Genomic DNA, 14,322 nt, shown 5'->3' with positions numbered 1-14,322 from the left:
AGCAGCAAAAAGGCAAACATTTATTGAAGAGAAAGATAAATGGAGCTCCTGCTAAATAGAAAGGGTCCTTAGGATGGCACCGACTGGGATACCTTATACAGTTTTTAATAAGGTATCTCTAGAGGCAGTTATGTGACTCTCAAGATCATTGGACAGCCCATGAACCATATTCCTCCCCAGGCTCAATCGGGCTTCATGCATTATGTATTAGCCCTTCTTACTGGCTGGACAATCTAGATAGCGTACACCTCTGTTGTCCAATTGGCCTGTGGTTCACCTGCAACTTCATGTGCAATTTTGGGCAATTGCTCAAGTGCTGGCAAGTGTAACTTCTCAAGGCCATATTGAATAATGCAGAACCTCTGTTCGAAGGAGCTTTTGGTCCTGAATTTCCTATCCACTCTTTTTTCTACTCTCAAATTCAGGGGCAGTTTAGAAATCCTAGAAATGTACAAAGATCCAAATAAGAAAGAATCCCCAAAATGTTCATACCTAAAAACTAGGTGTGCAGTTTCATACCTATGTCCTAGCTACATGGAAGACCAAGGGCAGAAGAACTGAACTTGAAGGCACATTGCTGCAGAAACCCATGTCAACAAACAAGTCATACACAGTGGCAGGTGGGACTTACCCTTGCAAACAGGGCAACCCTCAAATGGAAGAAACAGCTCAAAGAAAGAAAACCAAAACTGAACCACTGAAAGTGTGGCTCAAGTGGTAGAGAGTTTCTCTAGCAAGTTCAAGGCTCTGAGTTCAGAAGCTAGAACCACCACAAGGAAAAAATAAAACCCAACCTCATCTAAAAGTTGGTTTGTTTCAAAGGATCATAGGTTCACAATGTGGAGTCTAAGACAAATTTGCAAGGGATGGAAGGAAGGACAAAACAACACTGAACATTAGACTTATCATTCATTCAAATACATGAAGTTGTTTCCAAGAACTGGAACCTGACTGAGAAATAACAGCCCTCATATGCTTTATGACCATCATAGGAATCCTCTGTTCTGATCGCTAAGGAGTCCCTTGTTATCTTCCCCAAGGTTTCCTTTCTTTGTTCAGAATGAGCTGTGTAGCAAGTTTCAGTCCTTCTCCAATCACATCAGAGGATTTCTACTGGGATCAACTACAGGCTTTCCCTTCCTCATCCACAATCATTGTGATGTCAGCTGCCTCTTCTTGTCTTGGACCAGAATATGGAGAAAGCAGTTGTTGAAGGAGCAGCTATAGAAGTGTCTGTAGCTAGAAGGGAGGGTGAAAGGCCCCTGGCAGTTCGGCATGCAGAAACACTGCTCTTAGAGTGTTGTTACACTAATGTTTCGGGCCAGCCTATGTCTCTTCAGTCTCTAAGCTATACAACAGATATAAACAGGTAATGAATTCTACTCCTCCTTTCAGCCATGGAGCTGTATGGGAATTCTAAAACAGGATGTTCGATTAACCCCAACAATGAAGCCACACTATATTCAAGTGGTCAAGGTGAAATCAAAGTAACGTTTATTTATCTCTCTACCTCTATCGCTTTAGCACTGTGTGACAGAAAAATGGAAAGGTCTGTTACTCAGATACTGAAGGAGAATTGCAAGAAAGAGTGCATGATTGTCTCTTGGTGTCCTAGATGATTAGTTCCAGAACCCACCCAAATAGCAAAATCCCAGAGTGCTCAAGTTGCCTGTGTAAAATAACAGTGTGCTTCTAGTTAGTCTAAGCATATCCTCTCGCATATTTTAAATCTTCTCCAGATTATCTGTTCCCAGCACATAATTAATTTGGCAGTCGGTTGGATCTAGGTGTGCCTTCCATAGTTAGGGGAGTGACTGTAATTTAACATCATTTGGAGTTAGTTATAGAAAATAGAGTTACACAAAAATGTGCATACAATATGATTCCAATTCTATCAATATCAACTTATATATATGGCAAGAAAAAGAGTATCATCTCGTGTCTAGCTTGTTACTATCGCTGGGCATTTTAACTTTGGATGACTTTGTCAGATTTTCAAAATTCTGCTGCTATCATAATTTTTTTAGTCTGTCATGGGGCTTGAACTCAACCTGGGCACTGTCCCTGACCTCATCAGCTCAAGGCTAGCACTCTACCACTTGAGCCTCAGTGGCACATCCAGCTTTTTCTGCTTACATGATGCTGAGGAATAGAACCCAGGGCCTCATGCATGCAAGGCAAGCACTCTACCACTGAGCCACCTTCCTGGTACATGTCATAATGTTTTATTATGAAAATGGAACCAATGATTTAAAATAATAAATGAATGAAATAAAGAGATCAAACAGACCATTTCCCCTATGCCTCTACTTAGCAGTCAAGGGTTTCCATATTGGAAGGTTTTTTTAAAGGTTTTATATTATGAGTTAGTTTTAGGGGGTGGTTACTGTGATATTTTCATACCTACAATACATACTCCAATTAAACTCATTTGCTTCATCTCTGTTCTTCATCCTCACTCCCCCATCCTTCTTAAGCCAATTTCAATATGTTTCATTATTCCAGTTTATACATGCTTACAGAATCCTTCAGCCATGTGAACCCTCATTGACCCTCTTCACTCACCCTCCACCTTCGTGCTACTCTCCCCCAAATAACTTATTTTACTTTATTGTGATTCACTTTTTATTTGGCATATATTAATTATAAAATGGTGCAATAGAATTATAATTAAAATATTAATCATACCATAATAATCCATACATGCATATATCATAACTTAGGCTCAATTTACATATATCTCTCTTTCCTCCCATACCTCCCCCAACTCAGAGAGTTTTCAGTGAGCTTCCTTCTATCATCTGCATACATAGACATCATGTATTTTGCTGTTGTTAATTCTGCATCATTCCTTTTCCCTCTCTCCTTCCCCTTCATCATGAACAATGCTATTTTTTTCTTATCAGTTAAGGCTTTTCATATTACGATCCTAATTATCATTCCAGTCTTGTCTTACAAATATGCCAAACTGAACTTCTCACTTTAAAGAACAGGAAACCTCTAGCTAAGGCACTCTAAACAGACAGGAAAAAAATGAGAAAAATGCACTGACAATTTTATGTGATTTTTCACAGTCATACAAATTGACATTCAGTATTTAACTCAAAAAGGCTTCTGTTTATGTATACAGGACTTGGCATGCTCATCTCATTAACGAAAGTTTGAGCTCTAAGTATTTTATGTTAAAGGAAAAGTGCATCGTGGAATTATTGAATGATTTTTCTACACAATTTCTGTTTTCTCAGAAGTTGTTTCATTAACCAAGACTCTCGCCAGTGGCTCTCTTTGCACCTTGGATTTTACTAGGCCTCACACCAACCGTTAGTTGTGGAAAGCAATAATACCTCAAGGCTCAAGTGTAGTGCCCCAACAACTAGCCATAATCCCCCTTCTTTGAAACCCTACAGCACTTTGCATCCCTCATATTTTCTGAAAGTTCTTTCCACTACATTGCGGGGTAAGAGAAAACTTGTGGAGAGCAAGAGGGCTACCTTCTTCTCTCTTCTCTCTTCATCACACAGCGGCTCACACAGAATCCATAAATAGGCATTTAAGAAAGACTAGGAGTTTTTACCATGCAGATCAAGTCCCTTGGAAATGTGCCAAGAAGTACAGAAGACTCCTCTGTGTGAAGGAAATGGAGCAGTGGAGGCCAAGGAAGAATAGGAGGAGGCCATCAAAACCATTTTTACCTTTCACACACACACATAAAGTTTTCCTTCCACAGTATTTAACCTTCACAATTTTGCCTCAGGCTCCACCAAAGGTAATGTGAGCAGAAGAAAAGGAGGCCTGAAATTGCAATCGATCCCTAACACACTAACTGGAAATTACTCTATTCACTGCAAATAACAAGAAAGAATTGCCAGGACCCAAGTAAAGCAATGTTACTACTTCCTCTTCCTAGAAATAAAGTAACCAAGAGTTATAATAGGCACAAACACAGAAAGGAAGGAAAGAATGCATTGCCTTTTTCAAGTTCAAATGCATTTTTTTCCTGGATGGGAGCTTGGTGAAAGTGGTAAGCTATCAGAAAAATACATGTGATGTCTTCCAGATAATCACATATAATGTACATGAGTATAAATGTGTGTAATATGTGAGCGTATGTAACAGATATATGGGTATCGATTTGAATATACACATGTATAGATGTGTATGCATATGGGCACATATACATACAGCCCTGGTTTTTATTGGTATATTTCTACAGCAGCTCAGGAAGTGGGATTTAAAGACAGATGAAGCCAATAGGTTTACTGAGTTTGACCTGTGTTACAGGGTGTCACTGCAACCACAGCTGGGTTATCATGAGGGTTCAGTATTATTTCATTCAAGCTTGACATGAGGTTCCTGGAGGGAAACTCAAGATTTAATTTATCTCTCTATTCCAAACCTTTATGTTGGGAAAAAGCAAAACATCCCAGAAAGACATAAAAGGAGTGCACTCTAATCATTCAAATATCTTGCTCCCATTGTACTTTATTAAAAATTTACATTACCTTTTACAAAGAATCAAATCTTATTCCAGAAATACAGAGCCAAGAGCTGGTTCCTCTGTAAAGTCATCTTGGTATGTTTAGTGGTATTGAGGATTCAGAACCTTGTGCTTAGTGGGCAAGTACTCTGTCCCTTGAATCATATCCTTAGCCCATTTTACTTTAGTGGCATTCTGGATGTGCTATTTGCCCTCAGATGGCTGAGGAATATAATCTTCCTACCAATGCCCTCTGCATAAGTCAAATTGCAGATGTGTACCATGGACATGCCCAGTTTATTTCTTATTAATTTTTGCCTGACAGTTCAGGCAAATTTCAGTCCTTCTGTTCTTCATCCTTATGGTGGCTGGGTTTACAGACATGAAGTACTATGCCTGCCTCTGTCTATAAACTTCCCTTCTACTTTCTGTAGATCCTTAATTGCAAATTTTCATGAAGCCTTTGAAATTTTGAATAGTATTGAAGTGTGTCAATGTCTCTCTGATTATGGGCCCTGGGGTAACACATTACAGATGATTAGAGTGAAGTTCCTTGGATACACCAAACAAGTATATGCCCTTATACAGATGTTTTTCAAAATACAAGCTTCTATATTCTAACTCTGGATAGAGACTAAAATCAAGCAAGAGCTTACTGACTAACAGGCATGAAAGCCAATACTATGCTTGACAACTGTTTTATGCAAAGAGAAAACAACAACACCTGTCTTTTGCATATCCTCTTTCAAGAGACCAGGGATTAGTGATAGCTCAAATCTACCTCCTTGACAAGTTTGTAGCAGAGGAATTTTTAGATTGAGAGGGGAGGTTTCTTCTTGATTGGATGATGGGGGAGGGACAGTGTTGGGATTATTTATTTATTTAGTTAGTTTAGTTTAGTTTTATTTGTTTTGTGCTGGTACTAGGGCTTAAACTCTGGCCTAGGCATTCTCCCTGAGCTCTTGTGCTCAAGGATAGCATTCGACTGCTTGAGCTACTTCTGGCTTTTTGATGGCTAATTGGAGATAAGAGTCTAGTGGGCTTTTCTCCCCTGGCTGGTATTTAGCCATGATCCTCAAATGCGAGCCTTCTGAGTAGCTAAGGTTACCAGAATGAGACCCCAGCCTTGACAAGTGTAAATGGTCTTCGTGCCTCTCCCTAGAGCATGTGTCTGTGGCTTCTGTTGTCCAGCATTCTTCCCCACTCTTGAAATGTTGGTCTAAACTGCCCTTGCATAAGTCCTTTTTCCAGAAAGATAGCTTAAGGACAAAGCAATTTAACAAATTTAGATCTGGGTGTGTGCAGGCATTGTCTACTTTCAAAATCATTTCACTTAATTAGCGAAAGGTTCAAATTGTATCACTTAATTTCTTTTCCCAAAGGTATTGTACCAATAAATGAATGTATTGGATCTGTAGACATCAGTGTTTACAACAGAAAGATATGTGGCCAAATATGTCACAGGACAAGTTCCACCCATGTCAAATGGAACAATGTTAGGGAGATTTAAAGGAAAAGGAAGGATTCTCTCTCTCTCTCTCTCTCTCTCTTTCTCTCTCTCTCTCTCTCTCTCTCTCTCTCTCTCTCTCTTGCTCTCTCTCTCTCTGTCTGTCTCCCTCCCATCCCTCCCTCCCTCCCTCCCTCCTTCCCTCCCTCTCTCTCTCTTTCTCTCTCCCTCTCCCTCCCTCCCTCCTTCCTCTCTCTCTCTCTCTCTCTCTCTCTCTCTCTCTCTCTCTCACACACACACACACACACACACACACAGACACACACATACACACATACAGAGAGACATGCAAACACACAGGTAAACATACATATTATCTTTCTCCCCTTTGGGAGTTATGAAGTAAAACATTGAAAAGGATTAAAATATGTCCACAAATCAATAAAGTGACTGCAGAAGACCAGAGAAAGCCCAAACTCAGAAAAGATGGGAAAAGATCTTGGGTTCATACCTTAAGCTAATCTTTAGCCCAAAAAGAGCCTAAAATAATCTAAAAGCAAAACTTCTAACAAAAACAAAGAAAAATCCCAAGGACTGGGGGGGGGGGGGGGAACCTAATGCCCAGAATTCCTGTAATGATTCAATTCAAGTACTCCTTTTAAGCACAATAAAAAAAAAAAAAAAAGAAAAGAAAATATCACAAGTCATCTAAACACATAAATAGATGGCCAGGTGCAGGTGGCTCACCAGAAGCCTGAGATCTGAAGATTGTGGTTTGAAGCTCCCTGGGCAGAAAAGTGTCCATGAGACTCTTATCTCCAATTAACCACTCGAAAATCAAAAGTGGTGCTGTGGCTACAGTGGTAGAGCTCTAGCCTTGAACACAAAGAGGCTCAAGGATAGCTCCTAGGCTCTGTATTCAAGCCCCACAAATGACAAACAAAAAGATAGACATAAATAGATGGACAATTCTGACACATGTAAGTGTTATTTCAATAGGCATTTTACTTTTAAAAGACAAAATGATTCTAGAAAGCAATGAAATGTATAGTTAGAAAGTATTATGACTGTTTTACTATCACAGAATTACACACTTAATATGGCCACCATGGCTAAATTTCTGTGTTTTATTTTAACAGAAATATAAAAACTAAGAAAAAAAGTGGGGAAACAAAGACCAAAAGCAATGTCTCTGTTGAAAGGCAAGCAGGCAGGAGGACTTCACTCTGACTTTGGAAAACTTATTCTTTGAACTGTTTGGATGGGTCTGGCTCACATGGCATCAAGTGATCTACTTGCTAAAAGTTTCTCTATTTAAATATTAAACCCAGAATTCCATTATATATATATATATATATATATATACCATTTTTTCTTGATCCATTCATATACTGAGGGGCATCTGGGTTGGTTCTATATCTTAGCTATGGTAAATAATGCTGCAATAAACATAGTTGTGCTGGTAGCTTTAGTATGGTCTTGTTTGAAATCATTCAGGTAAATGCCCAAAAGTGGGATTGTGGGGCCATAGGGGAGCTCTATGTGGAGTCTTTTGAGGAATCTCCATACTACTTTTCAAAGTGGTTGAACAAGTTTACACTCTCACCAACAATGCAGTAGGGTTCCTACAAACTCATTCACAGACTAACTCACAATAATGTTTGACCCAATAAGTTCTGGGCACCCTGAAGTCCAGTTATGAGATGAACCAGCATAATAGTTATTTCTCTACCAATGAAGAGCTTACCCTTAAGCAGGACATTTGGCATATGCTTCATATCTCATAAATGTTAGTTTCATTCTCTAATTCTTTAATCTTCTGTTTTCTTCACAGAGCTTGATGTATGTCAAAATCTCAAGTCATAGTTTCTGAAAGGAATGGCAAACCTCCCCAAGTCAGTATATTTATTTTAGATGCAGGCTTGAACTTTTTTCTCAAAGGACCATCATCTGAATTTACTCACTCTTTGACATTCCTCTCTCAGCCTTCTGATGAGCTACTGCTGGATTCACTGCAGGTGAATCTTGGGCCACACTTACCCAGATGTACAGAATTTCCAGAAAGGAAAAGCTTCCTTGGGGGCAGCTTTCTGTTCACCAGTAGTTTTTTACCTCAATCAAAGCTGGAATTACTGTAGATGTCAGTCATAGACAGGATTCAGCCATCAAGGTCATAGTCCCCTGTAACAAAGGTCACAGTCACCTGTAAGGAAGGCTTGCCTGTAAGGAAACAGCTTTATCATATGTTAAAGGAAGAATAAAGGGTTTGTTTCAACAAAGAATCATTAAGTCTCCACCAATTCTGTCAAAGAGGTTTGAATGTTTAATGTTTGGATGTTTAAGGCAGACAAGATGTGACGAGACTCAAGGCATCTACACTGAAGTCCTCACAGTGGACAGAAGTCTTGGTATCAAAGAGAACAGGCTACGTGTGGTAAATGGATAGGAAGGAATATTTAATCATTACGTAAGCAGTTATTCTCCATGACCTTTCTGCTCTTGCATAGCTTTGACTTTAAGGAGAGCCTAGCAATGCTCAGTGTAGCTGGCTGATAAGATGGCATTGTAACTAGCACCTGATAATGCAGCCTTAAATTATTCCTATACCTGACATGAATTTCCCCAGTACAAGTAGCTCTATGTGAATACTTCTAAAACCCAAACACCTCCAGACAAATGAGGCTTTTTAGATGCCCATTACAAACTCAAAAGAAGTGCTCTTTATAAAAGCAAAAGAAGCAATCCCACTTTTGGGCATTTACCCTAATGTTTACAAACAAGACCACACTAAAGCTACCAGCACAACTATGTTTATTGCAGCATTATTTACCATAGCTAAGATATGAAACCAACCCAGATGCCCCTCAGTAGATGAATGGATCAAGAAAATGTGGTATATATACACAATGGAATTCTATGCCTCCATCAGAAAGAATGACATTGCCCCATTTGTTAGGAAATGGAAAAACTTGGAAAAAATTATATTAAGTGAAGTAAGCCAGGCCCAAAGAAATGTAGGTCCCATGGTTTCCCTTATTTGTAATATCTAGTATATGTATGAGTCAAGTGGAAAAGGTCAGATAATGTGATGTCAGGAAAATGAACCCTTAGATGTGTATTTTAATGTTTTTTTCTTTTATGCATGTGTTTCTAACACATTTATAAGATTATCTCTTTGTTGCTTTGTATGTCCCTCCCCCACAGTATAACCCCTGCTTTCACTATATTTGATGTCAGTATAACTTGTGGAGGAGATGGGGAAAAACCAGTTGTTTAAGGATACAGGTGGACCTGTTGCAACAATGAGAAGTACAAGTTGTCATGTCCAAAACTAGCTTTACAACGTTGGTGCGGGGGGGGGGGGGGGGGGGGAAAGGGGGGAAGGGGGGGAAGGAGAAGGATTGGGATTAGGGGGGGAGGGGGAGGCTGGGAAGGGATGTGAAGGGTAAACAAAGGAGGAGGCTGCAATGCTTGGTAAGAAATGTACGCATTATCCTGCCCATGTAACTGTAACTCCTCTGTACAGTATGTTCACAAATAAAATTAAATTAAATTTAAAAAAAAAAAAAGAATGAACACTGAAAAAAAAAAAAGAAAGAAAAAGAAAAATAAACCCAGTGAATTGATATGTGATGAGTCATATGCAAATGTGATTTTATATATAAAATGTTTCTAACCAATTATAAAATGAACTCTGAAAGAGTACCAAAGATTGGACTGAGTAAAATTACAGAGGGAATTCTATTCACCCAGGCGAAAGACAAGTCAATGCAGAAGGTGAGCAAGGCACAATGGTTTGTCCTGGAAGAAAGGGGCAGGCTCATCTTAATTCTGTAGTGTAGTGTTCTGTGGGCTGGCAAAGCCAAAGGTCACTTGATGATGGTAGATGTTAGACCACAGAACATCTTCTTTGTTACAGAGAGAACTCTAGTCAGTTTGCCATCCCTTACTGTGAAAGCACAATGTTAAGGTTTCATTTCTTAGCTTGAAATAAATAATAATGAGTAATTACCAACTTGTACCCATACATAGAGCAAGAACATCATAGCTGTAAAGGAAAGTGACGTGAAAATAGGCTTGGTAAAAATTATTCCATAGTTGGGCACCTGTGGCTCACACCTATAATCCTAATTACTCAGGACACTGCAGAGGAATGGTGTTGGAAACCAGGCTGGGCAGGAAAGTTTGTGAGACTCTTATCTCCAATTAATCACAAAGAAAGCCAGAAGTGGCTCTGTGGTTCAAGTGGTAGAGCGCTAGCCTTAAGCAAAAGCAGCTCAGAGACAGTGTTCAGGCCCTGAGTTTTAGCCCCACAACTGGCAGGAATAAATAAGTAAATACTTTTAAAAAGAAATAATTAATAATACATACTTATGAACAATTGACTCTTTGGGAGTACATATACTTTCTACAGTGCTCAGATTATTTGTTGAGATGAAGTCTTCCAAATGCTTTTCCTGGGCTTTGGAACAGCACTGCTTCTAATCACAGCCTCCTGTCTACACAGCTGGAGGCTCTAGACCCATCTGTACACCACTGTTTTCTGAAAATGTTCAATGTTCAACTCCCATTTGACTTTATCCAGCATTTTCCAAACTTCTCTTTTTAAACCATAGGGTGTCTTCAATAACATATCCAGTAACACAGTATGAAGAAGGCTATATTAGGGTGTCAATTAATTTAAAAGGTACTTTTATATAATTGTTTTTATTGAAATGTATCATTTCAAGTATCTTGTTCAGCTAATTATAGTGAACACTAAGGATGGAAAATATTAAGTGCCTGAAATTAAGTAAATACAGGCAGTGGGATGCCAAATAGACGTGTACTTTCTTCTACTTTTTCTCTTTTTCTTCTAGTTAGGCAATGCTGCAGAGTTGAAATTACTGAGTAAACAGGATAATATTATCTTTGTAAGTTATCATTCAATTAGATCTTTGTCTGGATTGAAGAAATTCAGGTAATTTGGGGGTCAATGGTTTTTTTTGTTTGTTTGTGTTTTTTTTGTACTGTAGTAATGCCTATAGAACTTAGAGTGTTGGAATTGAAATGTGGACAGGGATTGCTATAACTTAGAGAGTTCTTTATTGCTTTTCTTAGCTGCAATTTAGTGCTGCTCATGAAAAAATGAACCAACAGGAGATATAAAAATTAAAATCTGACTCCACCGCCCGCAGCCTCTCGTCTCTCAGCGCCAACTCCTACAAGGCTTCTGGGTGTTAAGGTGCAGCCGGCCTCTCTCTAGTTTGGCTCCAGGAGCGGTCGCAAATCTCGTTCTAGTGCTATCCACTGTATGGGATACACTGTTCTAATCACCTGCCGAAGGGCTTCCTGAACTCTGCTGAGGAAAGTTCAGGCCCCGCCTCCAACGAATCCACAAATGTCCTCAACAATAGAAAAAGGCATTCAAAGAAGAAATAACAAGAGGGTCTGGGAAGGTGGCTCAGAGTAGAGCACTTGCCTTGCATGCATGAACCCCTGGGTTCGATTCCTCAGAACCACATAAGCAGATAAAAGCCAGAAGTGGCGCTGTGGCTCAGGTGGTAGAGCGTTAGCCTTGAGCTGAAGAGGTCAGGGACAGCACCCAGGCCCAGGCCCAGGGTTCAGGCCCCACGACCGATGAAAGAAAGAAAAAGAAGGAAAGGGAAGGAAGGAAGGAAGGAAGGAAGGAAGGAAGGAAGGAAGGACGGAAGGAAGGAAGGAAGGAAGGAAAGATTTTCAAAGAAGCAGTAATAAGGCACCATATCTGAAGAATGATACTGAATTTAAAAAGATATTTGGTCTCACTAAGGATCTGAGAGGTGCCTTATTCAAACTCCTGACCACATGGCTAAGGACAAGGATTTCATTCCTTTAGTAGTTTGGTGGAAATTAATACTCACCAAGAGACAGAGTCTGTGGTGAAGGAAGAAGAAAGAAAACAATTTTGGTAAGAAAAGGAAAGCAAAAACAGTTAAGATGGATCACACAAAGAAGAGAAAAACCAAGAATGCATTTAACTCAGTCATAAATGAAGGAATTGATGTCACCCATTCCCAAACCTTTGGCAGTATTTTGCCAGCTTGAGATGCGTTACCACATGACTTTGTCACAAGCCACAGAAAAACCTCAGAAGAAAAAAGTGCAGGACTGAGCACTGCTCCTCTGAGTCCTAATGTAGCTTTTTAACAGTCATTCCTTTAATAAAATTACACTGAAGATGTTTTCCCAGTGACACTACCAGAACTGGAAGAAACCATCTGAGATGAAAAAATAAGAAGTCTTAAACAAGCACTGAAAGAGAAAGATGCTGCTCTTGAAAAAATGTGTAAGAAGATGCACCAAAAATAATGTCATATACTTACAAGACTGGAGACAGTACTGAATCCTATGTATAAATGTTGTAATAACATGATAGTAACTTCAATAACTCCAGACATCTACTTAAGTGAATAATGGGCAGGTATTACAAACAGTGTGGATACATTGGACAAAAGAATAAATAATGTCCTAAGCAGGACATTGAGAGATTTCATCACACTAATGACATATATTTTAAAACACAGGAAATTTTTCTGGAGTTTTCTATTTAATATTTTGGACAACAGTTGACTGTGGGTAACTGAAACAAAGTTGGTTACAGGTGCATTTTTAAAGTGTCTTTCAATACAAAACGTTTTTATGTATTACAAAAAATTAAGGAACACAGAAAATGTTGAGTTACATTAGTTATGAATACACTACATGAGGTATCTGCAGCATTAGATAGCTTTTTTGTGGAAAGAGTAATATTTTTCTATTATTTTAACTACAGTTCTCCAAGTTGAATATTTGTATAGTGTTTCTGTTATTATATCTTTAACCAAATTACTCCAACAATAATTAATTGTTGTATTTTGAAATTCTACAAGCCAAGAAAGGAAACTAGCTATAAATCAACTTTATCATTGAGGTTATACTCGCTTATTCATACTCATAAAATGATAGTATCTTCTACTTACCATAATTGACATTTGTTTCTCGAAACAATGACAGCATCAAGTATTCAAATGTTCCTCAGGAATGGAAGGGCCTTTTTCTAGAATTCTCTCTGCAAAGTTATGTTACGTAATCCCCAACAGTATTTGGAATTTAGGCTATTGGTGGATGTTGTACTTTGTTTTCTAATGATGTTAGGTAGCAGCTCATGTTTTTCTTTTCTGTGTTGGTTAGATGGTATGAAAGGTAGATCTGAACAGTAGTCACATTTGATCTCAAACTGCAAAGTTTGAGATCATTTTTCTTAGTAGAAGTCTATGTTTTTCTTTCTGGTTAATCCTTATTTAGAAGAGTCTAAGGTTATATAACAGAGATTCAAAAGAGTTGAGTAAGTTGATTATAAATGATATACAAATCTCTGCAAATAATACGTTAGTAACTATAATGACCACAAAAAAAGAAAATAGTAAATAAAATACTGAACAGGAGTGAAATAAAAAATAATTAAAATCTGTGAAGTATAAGATATAATGTAACTTTATACACTGTAGTCCATTGCTGAGATTAACTCTAGGGATGAGAAGAATATTAAAAAAAAATCAACACTCAGGCAAATGCTAACTGCTCACACCTGTACTCCTAGCTACTGAGGGGTAGCATTCTGAGGATCAACGTCCAGAACCAGCCTGTGCTGACAGATCTATGAGATTCAGATCCAATTAACTAGCAAAAAGCTGGAAGTATGTTGTGGCTCAAGTGGTTGACTTTTGCCTTGAGAGAAGAAGCTAAAAGATAGCATCCAAGACTTCAGTTCAAGCTCCAGAGCCAATATAAAATAAAATGAAATAAAATCAACCACAAGACTAAGAAACACAAGGGAAGGGGTGAGTCAAAGGAGTAGTGAGAATGTTGCAGGGGTGACACTTATCAAGATACATTGTATTTAGAGACTGCTTTGTTACATGACACCTCTTCTGTTTAAATACTTAAAATAATTAAAAAATAAATACATAAGAAAATTAAATGAGCCGGGCGCCGGTGGCTCTCGCCTGTAATCCTAGCTACTCAGGAAGCTAAGATCTGAGGATCGCAGTTCAAAGCCAGTCCAGGCAGGAAAGACCGTGAAACTCTTATCTCCAATAAACCACCAGAAAACCAGAAGTGGCGCTGTAGCTCAAGTGGTAGAGCGCTAGCCTTGAGCTGAAGAGCTGAGGGACAGCGCTCAGGCCCAGAGTTCAAGCCCCACGACTGACAAAAAAAATAATAATAATAATTAAATAAAACCAATATTCATGAAGTGATGCAGTAAAGGCTTTGATGAGACACTAATCGTAGGTACAAAGAGAAGGAAGTGGTATTCCTGTGTGTGAAGGCATGACAGGAGAGAAAACACCTTCTGGAAAGATTAATAATGTAAGTTCTAAGCAATAATAGAGGCTCT

The 14,322-nt window shown here is 38.7% G+C and overlaps 1 pseudogene; it reads left to right on the top strand.

Annotated features, from left to right (window-relative positions):
- Positions 1 to 11,304: 11,304 nt before the first annotated feature.
- LOC122126273 lies at positions 11,305 to 12,397 on the top strand (annotated as a pseudogene).
- Positions 12,398 to 14,322: the final 1,925 nt, after the last annotated feature.

This window comes from Dipodomys spectabilis, unplaced genomic scaffold, assembly GCF_019054845.1.
Source record: "Dipodomys spectabilis isolate Male_0828 unplaced genomic scaffold, ASM1905484v1 ptg000273l, whole genome shotgun sequence".
Classification (NCBI taxonomy): domain Eukaryota; kingdom Metazoa; phylum Chordata; class Mammalia; order Rodentia; family Heteromyidae; genus Dipodomys; species Dipodomys spectabilis.
The sequence above is the reverse complement of the archived record's forward strand: the minus strand, read 5'-3'. Positions and strand labels throughout refer to the sequence as shown.